Source organism: Drosophila mauritiana, unplaced genomic scaffold (assembly GCF_004382145.1).
Source record: "Drosophila mauritiana strain mau12 unplaced genomic scaffold, ASM438214v1 Y_36, whole genome shotgun sequence".
In the NCBI taxonomy this organism is placed as follows: domain Eukaryota; kingdom Metazoa; phylum Arthropoda; class Insecta; order Diptera; family Drosophilidae; genus Drosophila; species Drosophila mauritiana.
In genome coordinates this window covers 1-17,686 of record NW_022881582.1, presented here as the reverse complement: position 1 = coordinate 17,686, position 17,686 = coordinate 1, and positions in this window count along the sequence as shown.

Genomic DNA, 17,686 nt, shown 5'->3' with positions numbered 1-17,686 from the left:
AGCTATAATGACAATATCGTCAGCATAGCCTTGGCAAAATATACCCAGGAGAGGCGAGAGGACACCCCTTGGGGGCAACCCCTTGTGGTAGATTCTGTGGACGACTGTCCTCCTATAGTGGCCATGGCTCGCCTAGATGCCAGTAGTGATTTGACCCATCTGCTGGTTGTCACATCTAATCCTAGTATTGTCGAAAGCACCCTGTATGTCTAAATAATGCACATAATGCCACTTCCTTATGAGTCAGTGAATCCTCAATACGGCTTTTCAGGTGATATAGGGCAGTATCAGTTGATCTGCCCGCCCTGTAGTCATGCTGCGTCCGTTGGAGCGGATGCTCCTCAAGCAGAGTGCTTCTTATGCTAGTTTCTAATCCACTACCTTTTCCAACGTTTTTAGCAAAAACGATGTCAAGCTGATGGGTCTGAACGACTTTGGATCAGTGATGTATTTCTTTCCAGCTTTCGGAATGAAGACCACTTTTGATATACTCCAGGCATATTGATATACATTGATATACTAAAGCTAGGCTGCTGATCAGTATTTTCCTAATCGGTACTGCGAGCTGACTTAGCGCTCGTTGAAGCAGGATTGGCTGAATGCCATCTGGACCAGGAGATTTGTAGGGCTGGAATGTACCAATTGCCCATCTTAATCTCTCCGTTGTTACTATTGATTTTGTGCCGTTACCAGGGTATTCCCATCCGTTTGGAGCGTGCTTCCCGGAAAGTGAGTTGCCAGCCAGTAGTAGCTCAAGTCTTTCCTTACTTCCTATAGTATAGGAGTTATCCTTTCGTATTGACTGATTTGATTCTGGCACTCCTTTTGAGATTGATCTGTGAAGTCTATCACCTTGCCTCACAGAAGGTTCTACAATTCCTTCGTTTGGCTTTCCTGATCTCATGGTTATACATGGTAAGTTTATTCCGGTAGGCATCCCAATTCCCTTCTCGTTTTGCTTTGTTAAAGAGACGCCTGGTCGCTCTCCGCAACTTCTCCAATTGGTAGTTCCACCATGGAGCACCTTTATCCCTGGCTCGGCCAAGGGATCAGTTTTCTCTGAACGCGTTAGTAAAACACGAGTTAATATCTTCGTCTCCAGTTCTAGAGTGGTACGGAGTTACCCGGTTACCCTAGTAACTGGATCTCGCAGTAAGGAGGCATTGAACCCTTCCCAGTTCGTATTTTCGCTACATTCTAGACTTAGCCCTATGTTAAAACGAATAATTCTGTGATCTGACATTTACTGCTAGGGAGAAGTCTGAGGCAGTAGATTCCTCCAAACTTAATTGGAGAATACCAACCGAACAGGACTATCTCTTCCAGTAGTGCGTCCTCGAGCTGTGAGAGGCTCTCACTCCTGAGGACGACTTTTGGGTATCCCTCTGGTACGACCGCAACTTTAATAACCCCAGTTATGGCCGCATATGAGTACGTGCTCGCGTACCTCAGCTGCCTTTGCAGCACTTGAGGTACTTGGGCCATCGAAAGGAGCAGTCAGTGGCCTGCTCTTCTCCACCTTCTGCCTCTTAGGCGTTTCCGTCGGAGGTGTCAGGGTTTTTAGCCCGTCCCGCTTGGCCGGCTTGGACCACAATCGAGTGACTCGGTGTGGCTGCCGGATTCTTCCCTCCCGCAACTGGGCGTGCTTGTACCGTTGGCACACTCCGATTACGAGCATTTTTTGTGTTACCACCGAAGTAGGCCGCTCTCCGTCAAGGAGACGGTCCTCAAATTGTCTTCCGACATTTCCCGCAGTCAAGGCCTGCGGTATTTTGATCTTTTTAGGTCTATTGTTCATAGTTCCCACGAGTTGCAGAGAAATAAACGGTCCACCCGGGCAGAGTACCCGGGTATGGCTAACTAGACCGGGCGGACGCCAATTGCCCGGACTCTCCGTTAGCGACTGTGCTAGTTGTTTCCCGGGCCCCCAGCCTGGCAGACTCTCGGCACGGGTCGAATGACACCTTAGTCCGGCCCGGCGATTATGATTCCAGTAAAATGACGTAATAAAGAAAGAATAAATATGTGAATGGCCTGTTCAGTCCCATCGCGTGTTCTGCAGAGGGTTGCTTAAAATTTAAATTGTTTAAGAAAAGAAAATGAGATACACGAAGATCGAAAAAATTAAAATACATCGAGTTAATTTCTGTAGTCCCATCGCGTGTTCTGCAGAAGACTACATAAAAGCTAAGGTTTGTTTGCGATAAATCTTTATATTTCCATGTCGTAATTTTAAAGGAAAGAAATTTCTAGAGCTATAACAACAGCGAGGAAAAACAGTACATACTTAAACTGTGCAAGTTATTAAAAAGACTTTTCCACAACGAAAACAACCAACTAACTTTCTGCAACGCCGTCAAACACTCTATACCACCAACAGATAATATACCGATTCACACAAAATCTTACCGTTACCCATTTTTACATAAAGACGAAGTTCGAAAGCAAATTTCAAAAATGCTCGAACAAAATATCATACAAAACAGCCATTCCCCCTGGAGTGCACACGTCTGGGTCGCACCGTGTACCGTACCGTACCGTGGTCTTCTTTGACATAAAATAAACAGGATGCAATAGACCATCGTCGACTGTAATAAAAGTGCTCATTTCCTTCATTAAAATCAAATCTAAACATTGCCTTTTTCTTTGTCAACTCAGTTCAAGGTGTAGCTATGCCTGCGTAATTTTCTATAAACGTCCTGAAATAGCCCGTCAAGCCCAAAAAACTTTCTACTTGCTAAATAGTTTGTGGCATCTTGGTTAAAGCTTCTATTTTCTCGGGTAAGGGGTAAATTTTGTGATTTCCTATAACATGGCCAAGTAATTGAATGCGCGTGTTACCGGTTCCTACCGGCACACAGACCCTCCAACTCTCCAACCGTTCAGCGAACGGTCGTTGCCACCTCGCTTCATTTAATTGCTTAGATGTTATCTTAGCTTTGCTGAGCGCCTTTATGGCTGCTTGACTATCAGACAGTATAGCAATGTCCTTGCCATGATAGATGGCCTCTCATCCCTTGGCTGCATTTGCAAAGGCATATCCCTTTTAAGGCTTTCAGCATCCTTACTTTTGAGGACACAGTCATTTCCTGCTCCATCAATTCTTATTAGGGTGGCTTTCCGTTTCATTTCAATGACGATATGAAGCGGCATCACCTCCATAAGTATCCCAAGATACTTAACTTCTTTGCTGGCCTCTATGCGACATTCTGACAGGGTTATTGCCTTCATTCTCTGTAGCTTGTACCTATTTGTGAAAGGAACAATAACAGTTTTGCTATGATTTAGGCTCAGGCCTACTTCCTTGCACCATTCGAATAATATCGCAGACCGTTTGCTCATATTTACCTCTAGCTATAATGACAATATCGTCAGCATAGCCTTGGCAAAATATACCCAGAAGAGGCGAGAGGACACCCCTTGGGGGCAACCCCTTGTGGTAGATTCTGTGGACGACTGTCCTCCTATAGTGGCCATGGCTCGCCTAGATGCCAGTAGTGATTTGACCCATCTGCTGGTTGTCACATCTAATCCTAGTATTGTCGCACCCTGTATGTCTAAAGAAGGCACATAATGCCACTTCCTTATGAGTCACTGAATCCTCAATACGGCTTTTCAGGTGATATAGGGCAGTATCAGTTGATCTGCCCGCCCTGTAGTCATGCTGCGTCCGTTGGAGCGGATGCTCCTCATGCAGAGTGCTTCTTATGCTAGCTTCTAATCCACTACCTTTTCCAACGTTTTTAGCAAAAACGATGTCAAGTTGATGGTTCTGAACGACTTCGGATCAGTGATGTATTTCTTTCCAGCTTTCGGAATGAAGACCACTTTTGCTATACTCCAGGCAGTAGATATGTGTCCTAAAGCTATGCTGCTGATCAGTATTTTCCTGATCGGTACTGCGAGCTGACTTAGCGCTCGTTGAAGCAGGATTGGCTGAATGCCATCTGGACCAGGAGATTTGTAGGGCTGGAATGTACCAATTGCCCTTCTTAATCTCTCCGTTGTTACTATTGATTTTGTGCCGTTACCAGGGTATTCCCATCCGTTTGGAGCGTGCTTCCCGGAAAGTGAGTTGCCAGCCAGTAGTAGCTCAAGTCTTTCCTTACTTCCTATAGTATAGGAGTTATCCTTTCGTATTGACTGATTTGATTCTGGCACTCCTTTGGAGATTGCTCTGTGAAGTCTATCACCTTGCCTCACAGAAGGTTCTACAATTCCTTCGTTTGGCTTTCCTGATCTCATGGTTGTACATGGTCAGTTTATTCCGGTAGGCATCCCAATTCCCTTCTCTTTTTGCTTTGTTAAAGAGACGCCTGGTCGCTCTCCGCAACTTCTCCAATTGGTAGTTCCACCATGGAGCACCTTTATCCCTTGCTTGGCCAAGGGATCAGTTTTCTCTGAACGCGTTAGTAAAACACGAGTTAATATCTTCGTCTCCAGTTCTAGAGTGGTACGGAGTTTCCCGGTTACCCTAGTAACTGGATCTCGCAGTAAGGAGGCATTGAACCCTTCCCAGTTCGTATTTTCGCTACATTCTAGACTTAGCCCTATGTTAAAACGAATAATTCTTTGATCTGACATTTACTGCTAGGGAGAAGCCTGAGGCAGTGGATTCCTCCAAACTTAATTGGAGAATACCAACCGAACAGGACTATCTCTTCCAGTAGTGCGTCCTCGAGCTGTGAGAGGCTCTCACTCCTGAGGACGACTTTGGGGTATCCCTCTGGTACGACCGCAACTTTAATGGCCCCAGTTACGGCCGCATATGAGTACTTGCTTGCGTACCTCAGTTGCCTTTGCAGCACTTGAGGTACTTGGGCCATCGAAAGGAGCAGTCAGTCCCCTGCTCTTCTACACCTTCTGCCTCTTAGACGTTTCCGTCGGAGGTGTCAGGGTTTTTAGCCCGTCCCGCTTGGACGGCTTGGACCACATTCGAGTGACTCGGTGTGGCTGCCGGATTCTTCCCTCCCGCAACTGGGCGTGCTTGTGCCGTTGGCACACTCCGATTACGAGCACTTTTTGTGTTACCACCGAAGTAGGCCGCTCTCCGTCAAGGAGACGGTCCTCAAATTGTCTTCCGACATTTCCCGCAGTCAAGGCCTGCGGTATTTTGATCTTTTTAGGTCTATTGTTCATTGGCGGACGCCAATTGCCCGGACTCTCCGTTAGCGACTGGGCTAGTTGTTTCCCGGGCCCCCAGCCTGGCAGACTCTCGGCACGGGTCGAATGACACCTTAGTCCGGCCCGGAGATTATGATTCGAGTAAAATGACGTAATAAAGAAAGAATAAATGGCCTGTGCAGTCCCATCGCGTGTTCTGCAGAGGGTTGTTTAAAATTTAAATTGTTTAAGAAAAGAAAATGAGATACACGAAGATCGAAAAAATTAAAATACGTCGAGTTAATTTCTGTAGTCCCATCGCGTGTTCTGCAGAAGACTACATAAAAGCTAAGGTTTGTTTGCGATAAATCTTTATATTTCCATGTCGTAATTTTAAAGGAAAGAAATTTCTAGAGCTATAACAACAGCGAGGAAAAACAGTACATACTTAAACTGTGCAAGTTATTAAAGTCTTTTTCACAACGAAAACAACCAACTAACTTTCTGCAACGCCGTCAAACACTCTATACCACCAACAGATAATATACCGATTCACACAAAATCTTACCGTTACCCATTTTTACATAAAGACGAAGTTCGAAAGCAAATTTCAAAAATGCTCGAACAAAACATCATACAAAACAGCCATTCCCCCTGGAGTGCACCCGTCTGGGTCGTACCGTACCGTGGTCTTCTTTGACATAAAATAAACGGGATGCAATAGACCATCGTCGACTGTAATAAAAGTACTCATTTCCTTCATTAAAATCAAACATAAACCTTTTTTTTTATCAACTCAGTTCAAGGTGTAGCTATGCCTGCGTAATTTTCTATAAACGTCCTGAAATAGCCCGTCAAGCCCAAAAAACTTTCTACTTGCTAAATAGTTTGTGGCATCTTGGTTACAGCTTCTATTTTATCGGGTGAGGGGTAAATTTTGTGATTTCCTATAACATGGCCAAGTAATTGAATGCGCGAGTTACCGGTTCCTACCGGCACACAGACTCCAACTCTCCAACCGTTCAGCGAACGGTCGTTGCCACCTCGCTTCATTTAATTGCTTAGATGTTATCTTAGCTTTGCTGAGCGCCTTTATGGCTGCTTGACTATCAGACAGTAAAGCAATGTCCTTGCCATGATAGATGGCCTCTCATCCCTTGGTTGCATTTGCAAAGACATATCCCTTTTAAGGCTTTCAGCATCCTTACTTTTGAGGATACAGTCATTTCCTGCTCCATCAATTCTTATTAGGGTGGCCTTCCGTTTCATTTCAATGACGATATGAAGCGGCATCACCTCCATAAGTATCCCAAGATACTTAACTTCTTTGCTGGCCTCTATGCGACATTCTGACAGGGTTATTGCCTTCATTCTCTGTAGCTTGTACCTATTTGTGAAAGGAACAATAACAGTTTGCTAGGATTTAGGCTCAGGCCTACTTCCTTGCACCATTCGAATAATATCGCAGACTGTTTGCTCATATTTACCTCTAGCTATAATGACAATATCGTCAGCATAGCCTTGGCAAAATACTGGCCAAGGGATCAGTTTTCTCTGAACGCGTTAGTAAAACACGAGTTAATATCTTCGTCTCCAGTTCTAGAGTGGTACGGAGTTTCCCGGTTACCCTAGTAACTGGATCTCGCAGTAAGGAGGCATTGAACCCTTCCCAGTTCGTATTTTCGCTACATTCTAGACTTAGCCCTATGTTAAAACGAATAATTCTGTGATCTGACATTTACTGCTAGGGAGAAGCCTGAGGCAGTGGATTCCTCCAAACTTAATTGGAGAATACCAACCGAACAGGACTATCTCTTCCAGTAGTGCGTCCTCGAGCTGTGAGAGGCTCTCACTCCTGAGGACGACTTTGGGGTATCCCTCTGGTACGACCGCAACTTTAATGGCCCCAGTTACGGCCGCATATGAGTACTTGCTTGCGTACCTCAGTTGCCTTTGCAGCACTTGAGGTACTTGGGCCATCGAAAGGAGCAGTCAGTGGCCTGCTCTTCTCCACCTTCTGCCTCTTAGGCGTTTCCGTCGGAGGTGTCAGGGTTTTTAGCCCGTCCCGCTTGGCCGGCTTGGACCACATTCGAGTGACTCGGTGTGTCTGCCGGATTCTTCCCTCCCGGCACACTCCGATTACGAGCATTTTTTTGTGTTACCACCGAAGTAGGCCGCTCTCCGTCAAGGAGACGGTCCTCAAATTGTCTTCCGACATTTCCCGCAGTCAAGGCCTGCGGTATTTTGATCTTTTTAGGTCTATTGTTCATAGTTCCCACGAGTTGCAGAGAAATAATCGGTCCACCCGGGCAGGGTACCCGGGTAAGGCTAACTAGACCGGGCGGACGCCAATTGCCCGGACTCTCCGTTAGCGACTGGGCTAGTTGTTTCCCGGGCCCCCAGCCTGGCAGACTCTCGGCACGGGTCGAATGACACCTTAGTCCGGCCCGGAGATTATGATTCGAGTAAAATGACGTAATAAAGAAAGAATAAATATGTGAATGGCCTGTGCAGTCCCATCGCGTGTTCTGCCGAGGGTTGTTTAAAATTTAAATTGTTTAAGAAAAGAAAGATACACGAAGATCGAAGAAAATAAAATACGACGAGTTAATTTCTGTAGTCCCATCGCGTGTTCTGCAGAAGAATACATAAAAGCTAGGGTTTGTTTGCGATAAATCTTTATATTTCCATGTCGTAATTTTAAAGGAAAGAAATTTCTAGTGCTATAACAACAGCGAGGAAAAACAGTACATACTTAAACTGTGCAAGTTATTAAAAAGTCTTTTCCACAACGAAAACAACCAACTAACTTTCTGCAACGCCGTCAAACACTCTATACCACCAACAGATAATATACCGATTCACACAAAATCTTACCGTTACCCATTTTTACATAAAGACGAAGTTCGAAAGCAAATTTCAAAAATGCTCGAACAAAACATCATACAAAACAGCCATTCCCCCTGGAGTGCACCCGTCTGGGTCGTACCGTGTACCGTACCGTACCGCGGTCTTCTTTGACATAAAATAAACAGGATGCAATAGACCATCGTCGACTATAATAAAAGTGCTCATTTTCTTCATTAAAATCAAATCTAAACATTGCCTTTTTCTTTTTCAACTCAGTTCAAGGTGTAGCTATGCCTGCGTAATTTTCTATAAACGTCCTGAAATAGCCCGTCAAGCCCAAAAAACTTTCTACCCTCTAAATATTTTGTGGCATCTTGGTTACAGCTTCTATTTTCTCGGGTGAGGGGTAAATTTTGTGATTTCCTATAACATGGCCAAGAAATTGAATGCGCGAGTTACCGGTTCCTACCGGCACACAGACCCTCCAACCCTCCAACCGTTCAGCGAACGGTCGTTGCCACCTCGCTTCATTTAATTCAATTCATTTAATTCAAGGTGTAGCTATGCCTGCGTAATTTTCTATAAACGTCCTGAAAAAGCCCGTCAAGCCCAAAAAACTTTCTACTTGCTAAATATTTTGTGGCATCTTGGTTACAGCTTCTATTTTCTCGGGTGAGGGGTAAATTTTGTGATTTCCTATAACATGGCCAAGATATTGAATGCGCGAGTTACCGGTTCCTACCGGCACACAGACCCTCCAACCCTCCAACCGTTCAGCGAACGGTCGTTGCCACCTCGCTTCATTTAATTGCTTAGATGTTATCTTAGCTTTGCTGAGCGCCTTTATGGCTGCTTAACTATCAGACAGTATAGCAATGTCCTTGCCATGATAGATGGCTTTCAGTATCCTTACTTTTGAGGATACAGTAATTTCCTGCTCCATCAATTCTTATTAGGGTGGCATTCCGTTTCATTTCAATGACGATATGAAGCGGCGTCACCTCCATAAGTATCCCAAGATACCTAACTTCTTTGCTGGCCTCTATGCGACATTCTGACAGGGTTATTGCCTTCATTCTCTGTAGCTTGTACCTATTTGTGAAAGGAACAATAACAGTTTTGCTAGGATTTAGGCTCAGGCCTACTTCCTTGCATTATTCGAATAATATCGCAGACTGTTTGCTCATATTTACCTCTAGCTATAATGACAATATCGTCAGCATAGCCTTGGCAAAATATACCCAGGAGAGGCGAGAGGACACCCCCTTGGGGGCAACCCCTTGTGGTAGATTCTGTGGACGACTGTCCTCCTATAGTGGCCATGGCTCGCCTAGATGCCAGTAGTGATTTGACCCATCTGCTGGTTGTCACATCTAATCCTAGTATTGTCGAAAGCACCCTGTATGTCTAAAGAAGGCACACAATACCACTTCCTTATGAGTCAGTGAATCCTCAATACGGCTTTTCAGGTGATATAGGGCAGTATCAGTTGATCTGCCCGCCCCGTAGTCATGCTGCGTCCGTTGGAGCGGATGCTCCTCAAGCAGAGTGCTTCTTATGCTAGCTTCTAATCCACTACCTTTTCCAACGTGGTTAGCAAAAACGATGTCAAGCTGATGGGTCTGAACGACTTCGGATCAGTGATGTATTTCTTTCCAGCTTTCGGAATGAAGACCACTTTTGCTATACTCCAGGCAGTAGATATGTGTCCTAAAGCTAGGCTGCTGATCAGTATTTTCCTGATCGGTACTGCGAGCTGACTTAGCGCTCGTTGAAGCAGGATTGGCTGAATGCCATCTGGACCAGGAGATTTGTAGGGCTGGAATGTACCAATTGCCCTTCTTAATCTCTCCGTTGTTACTATTGATTTTGTGCCGTTACCAGGGTATTCCCATCCGTTTGGAGCGTGCTTCCCGGAAAGTGAGTTGCCAGCCAGTAGTAGCTCAAGTCTTTCCTTACTTCCTATAGTATAGGAGTTATCCTTTCGTATTGATTGATTTGATTCTGGCACTCCTTTGGAGATTGCTCTGTGAAGTCTATCACCTTGCCTCACAGAAGGTTCTACAATTCCTTCGTTTGGCTTTCCTGATCTCATGGTTGTACATGGTCAGTTTATTCCGGTAGGCATCCCAATTCCCTCCACCATGGAGCACCTTTATCCCTTGCTTGGCCAAGGGATCAGTTTTCTCTGAACGCGTTAGTAAAACACGAGTTAATATCTTCGTCTCCAGTTCTAGAGTGGTACGGAGTTTCCCGGTTACCCTAGTAACTGGATCTCGCAGTAAGGAGGCATTGAACCCTTCCCAGTTCGTATTTTTGCTACATTCTAGACTTAGCCCTATGTTAAAACGAATAATTCTGTGATCTGACATTTACTGCTAGGGAGAAGCCTGAGGCAGTGGATTCCTCCAAACTTAATTGGAGAATACCAACCGAACAGGACTATCTCTTCCAGTAGTGCGTCCTCGAGCTGTGAGAGGCTCTCACTCCTGAGGACGACTTTGGGGTATCCCTCTGGTACGACCGCAACTTTAATGGCCCCAGTTACGGCCGCATATGAGTACTTGCTTGCGTACCTCAGTTGCCTTTGCAGCACTTGAGGTACTTGGGCCATCGAAAGGAGCAGTCAGTGGCCTGCTCTTCTCCACCTTCTGCCTCTTAGGCGTTTCCGTCGGAGGTGTCAGGGTTTTTAGCCCGTCCCGCTTGGCCGGCTTGGACCACATTCGAGTGACTCGGTGTGGCTGCCGGATTCTTCCCTCCCGCAACTGGGCGTGCTTGTGCCGTTGGCACACTCCGATTACGAGCATTTTTTGTGTTACCACCGAAGTAGGCCGCTCTCCGTCAAGGAGACGGTCCTCAAATTGTCTTCCGACATTACCCGCAGTCAAGGCCTGCGGGAATATCCCTTTGAGGGCTTTCAGCATCCTTACTTTTGAGGATACAGACATTTCCTGCTCCATCAATTCTTATTAGGGTGGCTTTCCGTTTCATTTCAATGACGATATGAAGCGACGTCACCTCCATAAGTATCCCAAGATACCTAACTTCTTTGCTGGCCTCTATGCGACATTCTGACAGGGTTATTGCCTTCATTCTCTGTAGCTTGTACCTATTTGTGAAAGGAACAATAACAGAGGACGACTTTGGGGTATCTCTCTGGTACGATCGCAACTTTAATGGCCCCAGTTACGGCCGCATATGAGTACTTGCTTGCGTACCTCAGTAGCCTTTGCAGCACTTGAGGTACTTGGGCCATCGAAAGGAGCAGTCAGTGGCCTGCTCTTCTCCACCTTCTGCCTCTTAGGCGTTTCCGTCGGAGGTGTCAGGGTTTTTAGCCCGTCCCGCTTGGCCGGCTTGGACCACATTCGAGTGACTCGGTGTGTCTGCCGGATTCTTCCCTCCCGCAACTGGGCGTGCTTCTGCCGTTGGCACACTCCGATTACGACCATTTTTTTGTGTTACCCCCGAAGTAGGCCGCTCTCCGTCAAGGAGACGGTCCTCAAATTGTCTTCCGGCCGTTCCCGCAGTTAAGGCCTGCGGTATTTTGATCTTTTTAGGTCTATTGTTCATAGTTCCCACGAGTTGCAGAGAAATAAACGGTCCACCCGGGCAGAGTACCCGGGTAAGACTAACTAGACCGGGCGGACGCCAATTGCCCGGACTCTCCGTTAGCGACTGGGCTAGTTGTTTCCCGGGCCCCCAGCCTGGCAGACTCTCGGCACGGGTCGAATGACACCTTAGTCCGAACAAAACATCATACAAAACAGCCATTCCCCCTGGAGTGCACCCGTCTGGGTCGTACCGTGTACCGTACCGTACCGCGGTCTTCTTTGACATAAAATAAACAGGATGCAATAGACCATCGTCGACTATAATAAAAGTGCTCATTTTCTTCATTAAAATCAAATCTAAACATTGCCTTTTTCTTTTTCAACTCAGTTCAAGGTGTAGCTATGCCTGCGTAATTTTCTATAAACGTCTTGAAATAGCCCGTCAAGCCCAAAAAACTTTCTACCCTCTAAATATTTTGTGGCATCTTGGTTACAGCTTCTATTTTCTCGGGTGAGGGGTAAATTTTGTGATTTCCTATAACATGGCCAAGAAATTGAATGCGCAAGTTACCGGTTCCTACCGGCACACAGACCCTCCAACCCTCCAACCGTTCAGCGAACGGTCGTTGCCACCTCGCTTCATTTAATTCAATTCATTTAATTCAAGGTGTAGCTATGCCTGCGTAATTTTCTATAAACGTACTGAAAAAACCCGTCAAGCCCAAAAAACTTTCTACTTGCTAAATATTTTGTGGCATCTTGGTTACAGCTTCTATTTTCTCGGGTGAGGGGTAAATTTTGTGATTTCCTATAACATGGCCAAGAAATTGAATGCGCGAGTTACCGGTTCCTACCGGCACACAGACCCTCCAACCCTCCAACCGTTCAGCGAACGGTCGTTGCCACCTCGCTTCATTTAATTCAATTCATTTAATTCAAGGTGTAGCTATGCCTGCGTAATTTTCTATAAACGTCCTGAAAAAGCCCGTCAAGCCCAAAAAACTTTCTACTTGCTAAATATTTTGTGGCATCTTGGTTACAGCTTCTATTTTCTCGGGTGAGGGGTAAATTTTGTGATTTCCTATAACATGGCCAAGAAATTGAATGCGCGAGTTACCGGTTCCTACCGGCACACAGACCCTCCAACCCTCCAACCGTTCAGCGAACGGTCGTTGCCACCTCGCTTCATTTAATTGCATAGATGTTATCTTAGCTTTGCTGAGCGCCTTTATGGCTGCTTAACTATCAGACAGTATAGCAATGTCCTTGCCATGATAGATGGCCTCTCATCCCTTGGTTTCATTTACAAAGGGATATACCTTTTAAGGCTTTCAGTATCCTTACTTTTGAGGATACAGTAATTTCCTGCTCCATCAATTCTTATTAGGGTGGCATTCCGTTTCATTTCAATGACGATATGAAGCGGCGTCACCTCCATAAGTATCCCAAGATACCTAACTTCTTTGCTGGCCTCTATGCGACATTCTGACAGGGTTATTGCCTTCATTCTCTGTAGCTTGTACCTATTTGTGAAAGGAACAATAACAGTTTTGCTAGGATTTAGGCTCAGGCCTACTTCCTTGCATTATTCGAATAATATCGCAGACTGTTTGCTCATATTTACCTCTAGCTATAATGACAATATCGTCAGCATAGCCTTGGCAAAATATACCCAGGAGAGGCGAGAGGACACCCCCTTGGGGGCAACCCCTTGTGGTAGATTCTGTGGACGACTGTCCTCCTATAGTGGCCATGGCTCACCTAGATGCCAGTAGTGATTTGACCCATCTGCTGGTTGTCACATCTAATCCTAGTATTGTCGAAAGCACCCTGTATGTCTAAAGAAGGCACATAATGCCACTTCCTTATGAGTCAGTGAATCCTCAATACGGCTTTTCAGGTGATATAGGGCAGTATCAGTTGATCTGCCCGCCCCGTAGTCATGCTGCGTCCGTTGGAGCGGATGCTCCTCAAGCAGAGTGCTTCTTATGCTAGCTTCTAATCCACTACCTTTTCCAACGTTTTTAGCAAAAACGATGTCAAGCTGATGGGTCTGAACGACTTCGGATCAGTGATGTATTTCTTTCCAGCTTTCGGAATGAAGACCACTTTTGCTATACTCCAGGCAGTAGATATGTGTCCTAAAGCTAGGCTGCTGATCAGTATTTTCCTGATCGGTACTGCGAGCTGACTTAGCGCTCGTTGAAGCAGGATTGGCTGAATGCCATCTGGACCAGGAGATTTGTAGGGCTGGAATGTACCAATTGCCCATCTTAATCTCTCCGTTGTTACTATTGATTTTGTGCCGTTACCAGGGTATTCGCATCCGTTTGGAGCGTGCTTCCCGGAAAGTGAGTTGCCAGCCAGTAGTAGCTCAAGTCTTTCCTTACTTCCTATAGTATAGGAGTTATCCTTTCGTATTGACTGATTTGATTCTGGCACTCCTTTGGAGATTGCTCTGTGAAGTCTATCACCTTGCCTCACAGAAGGTTCTACAATTCCTTCGTTTGGCTTTCCTGATCTCATGGTTATACATGGTCAGTTTATTCCGGTGGGCATCCCAGTTCCCTTCTCTTTTGCTTTGTTAAAGAGACGCCTGGTCGCTCTCCGCAACTTCTCCAATTGGTAGTTCCACCATGGAGCACCTTTATCCCTGGCTCGGCCAAGGTATCAGTTTTCTCTGAAAGCGTTAGTAAAACACGAGTTAATATCTTCGTCTCCAGTTCTAGAGTGGTACGGAGTTTCCCGGTTACCCTAGTAACTGGATCTCGCAGTAAGGAGGCATTGAACACTTCCCAGTTCGTATTTTCGCTACATTCTAGACTTAGCCCTATGTTAAAACGAATAATTCTATGATCTGACATTTACTGCTAGGGAGAAGTCTGAGGCAGTGGATTCCTCCAAACTTAATTGGAGAATACCAACCGAACAGGACTATCTCTTCCAGTAGTGCGTCCTCGAGCTGTGAGAGGCTCTCACTCCTGAGGACGACTTTGGGGTATCCCTCTGGTACGACCGCAACTTTAATGGCCCCAGTTACGGCCGCATATAAGTACGTGCTCGCGTACCTCAGCTGCCTGTGCAGCACTTGAGGTACTTGGGCCATCGAAAGGAGCAGTCAGTCCCCTGCTCTTCTCCACCTTCTGCCTCTTAGACGTTTCCGTCGGAGGTGTCAGGGTTTTTAGCCCGTCCCGCTTGGCCGGCTTGGACCACATTCGAGTGACTCGGTGTGGCTGCCAGATTCTTCCCTCCCACAACTGGGCATGTTTGTGCCGTTGGCACACTCCGATTACGACCATTTTTTTGTGTTACCCCCGAAGTAGGCCGCTCTCCGTCAAGGAGACGGTCCTCAAATTGTCTTCCGACATTTCCCGCAGTCAAGGCCTGCGGGAATATCCCTTTGAGGGCTTTCAGCATCCTTACTTTTGAGGATTCAGACATTTCCTGCTCCATCAATTCTTATTAGGGTGGCTTTCCGTTTCATTTCAATGACGATATGAAGCGACGTCACCTCCATAAGTATCCCAAGATACCTAACTTCTTTGCTGGCCTCTATGCGACATTCTGACAGGGTTATTGCCTTCATTCTCTGTAGCTTGTACCTATTTGTGAAAGGAACAATAACAGAGGACGACTTTGGGGTATCTCTCTGGTACGACCGCAACTTTAATGGCCCCAGTTACGGCCGCATATGAGTACTTGCTTGCGTACCTCAGTAGCCTTTGCAGCACTTGAGGTACTTGGGCCATCGAAAGGAGCAGTCAGTGGCCTGCTCTTCTCCACCTTCTGCCTCTTAGGCGTTTCCGTCGGAGGTGTCAGGGTTTTTAGCCCATCCCGCTTGGCCGGCTTGGACCACATTCGAGTGACTCGGTGTGTCTGCCGGATTCTTCCCTCCCGCAACTGGGCGTGCTTCTGCCGTTGGCACACTCCGATTACGACCATTTTTTTGTGTTACCCCCGAAGTAGGCCGCTCTCCGTCAAGGAGACGGTCCTCAAATTGTCTTCCGACATTTCCCGCAGTTAAGGCCTGCGGTATTTTGATCTTTTTAGGTCTATTGTTCATAGTTCCCACGAGTTGCAGAGAAATAAACGGTCCACCCGGGCAGAGTACCCGGGTAAGACTAACTAGACCGGGCGGACGCCAATTGCCCGGACTCTCCGTTAGCGACTGGGCTAGTTGTTTCCCGGGCCCCAGCCTGGCAGACTCTCGGCACGGGTCGAATGACACCTTAGTCCGGCCCGGAGATTATGATTCGAGTAAAATGACGTAATAAAGAAAGAATAAATATGTGAATGGCCTGTGCAGTCCCATCGCGTGTTCTGCAGATGGTTGCTTAAAATTTAAATTGTTTAAGAAATGAAAATGAGATACACGAAGATCGAAGAAAATAAAATACGTCGAGTTAATTTCTGTAGTCCCATCGCGTGTTCTGCAGAAGACTACATAAAAGCTAAGGTTTGTTTGCGATAAATCTTTATATTTCCATTTCGTAATTTTAAAGGAAAGAAATTTCTAGACCTATAACAACAGCGAGGAAAAACAATACATACTTAAACTGTGCAAGTTATTAAAAGTCTTTTCCACAACGAAAACAACCAACTAACTTTCTGCAACGCCGTCAAACACTCTATACCACCAACAGATAATATACCGATTCACACAAAATCTTACCGTTACCCATTTTTACATAAAGACGAAGTTCGAAAGCAAATTTCAAAAATGCTCGAACAAAACATCATACAAAACAGCCATTCCCCCTGGAGTGCACCCGTCTGGGTCGTACCGAGTACCGTACCGTACAGCGGTCTTCTTTGACATAAAATAAACAGGATGCAATAGACCATCGTCGACTGTAATAAAAGTGCTCATTTCCTTCATTAAAATCAAATCTAAACATTGCCTTTTTCTTTGTCAACTCAGTTCAAGGTGTAGCTATGCCTGCGTAATTTTTCTATAAACGTCCTGAAATAGCCCGTCAAGCCCAAAAAACTTTCTACTTGCAAAATAGTTTGTGGCATCTTGGTTACAGCTTCTATTTTCTCGGTGAAGGGTAAATTTTGTGATTTCCTAATAACATGGCCAAGTAATTGAATGCGCGAGTTACCGGTTCCTACCGGCACACAGACCCTCCAACTCTCCAACCGTTCAGCGAACGGTCGTTGCCACCTCGCTTCATTTAATTGCTTAGATGTTATCTTAGCTTTGCTGAGCGCCTTTATGGCTGCTTGACTATCAGACAGTATAGCAATGTCCTTGCCATGATAGATGGCCTCTCATCCCTTGGTTGCATTTGCAAAGGCATACCCCTTTTAAGGCTTTCAGCATCCTTACTTTTGAGGATACAGTCATTTCCTGCTCCATCAATTCTTATTAGGGTGCTTTCCGTTTCATTCCAATGACGATATGAAGCGGCATCACCTCCATAAGTATCCCAAGATACTTAACTTCTTTGCTGGCCTCTATGCGACATTCTGACAGGGTTATTGCCTTCATTCTCTGTAGCTTGTACCTATTTGTGAAAGGAACAATAACAGTTTTGCTAGGATTTAGGCTCAGGCCTACTTCCTTGCACCATTCGAATAATATCGCAGACTGTTTGCTCATATTTACCTCTAGCTATAATGACAATATCGTCAGCATAGCCTTGGCAAAATATACCCAGGAGAGGCGAGAGGACACCCCCTTGGGGGCAACCCCTTGTGGTAGATTCTGTATTCTGATTCTCTCCTATAGTGGCCATGGCTCGCCTAGATGACAGTAGTGATTTGACCCATCTGCTGGTTGTCACATCTAATCCTAGTATTGTCGAAAGCACCCTGTATGTCTAAAGAAGGCACATAATGCCACTTCCTTATGAGTCAGTGAATCCTCAATACGGCTTTTCAGGTGATATAGGGCAGTATCAGTTGATCTGCCCGCCCTGTAGTCATGCTGCGTCCGTTGGAGCGGATGCTCCTCAAGCAGAGTGCTTCTTATGCTAGCTTCTAATCCACTACCTTTTCCAACGTTTTTAGCAAAAACGATGTCAAGCTGATGGGTCTGAACGACTTCGGATCAGTGATATTTCTTTCCAGCTTTCGGAATGAAGACCACTTTTGCTATACTCCAGGCAGTAGATATGTGTCCTAAAGCTAGGCTGCTGATCAGTATTTTCCTGATCAGTACTGCGAGCTGACTTAGC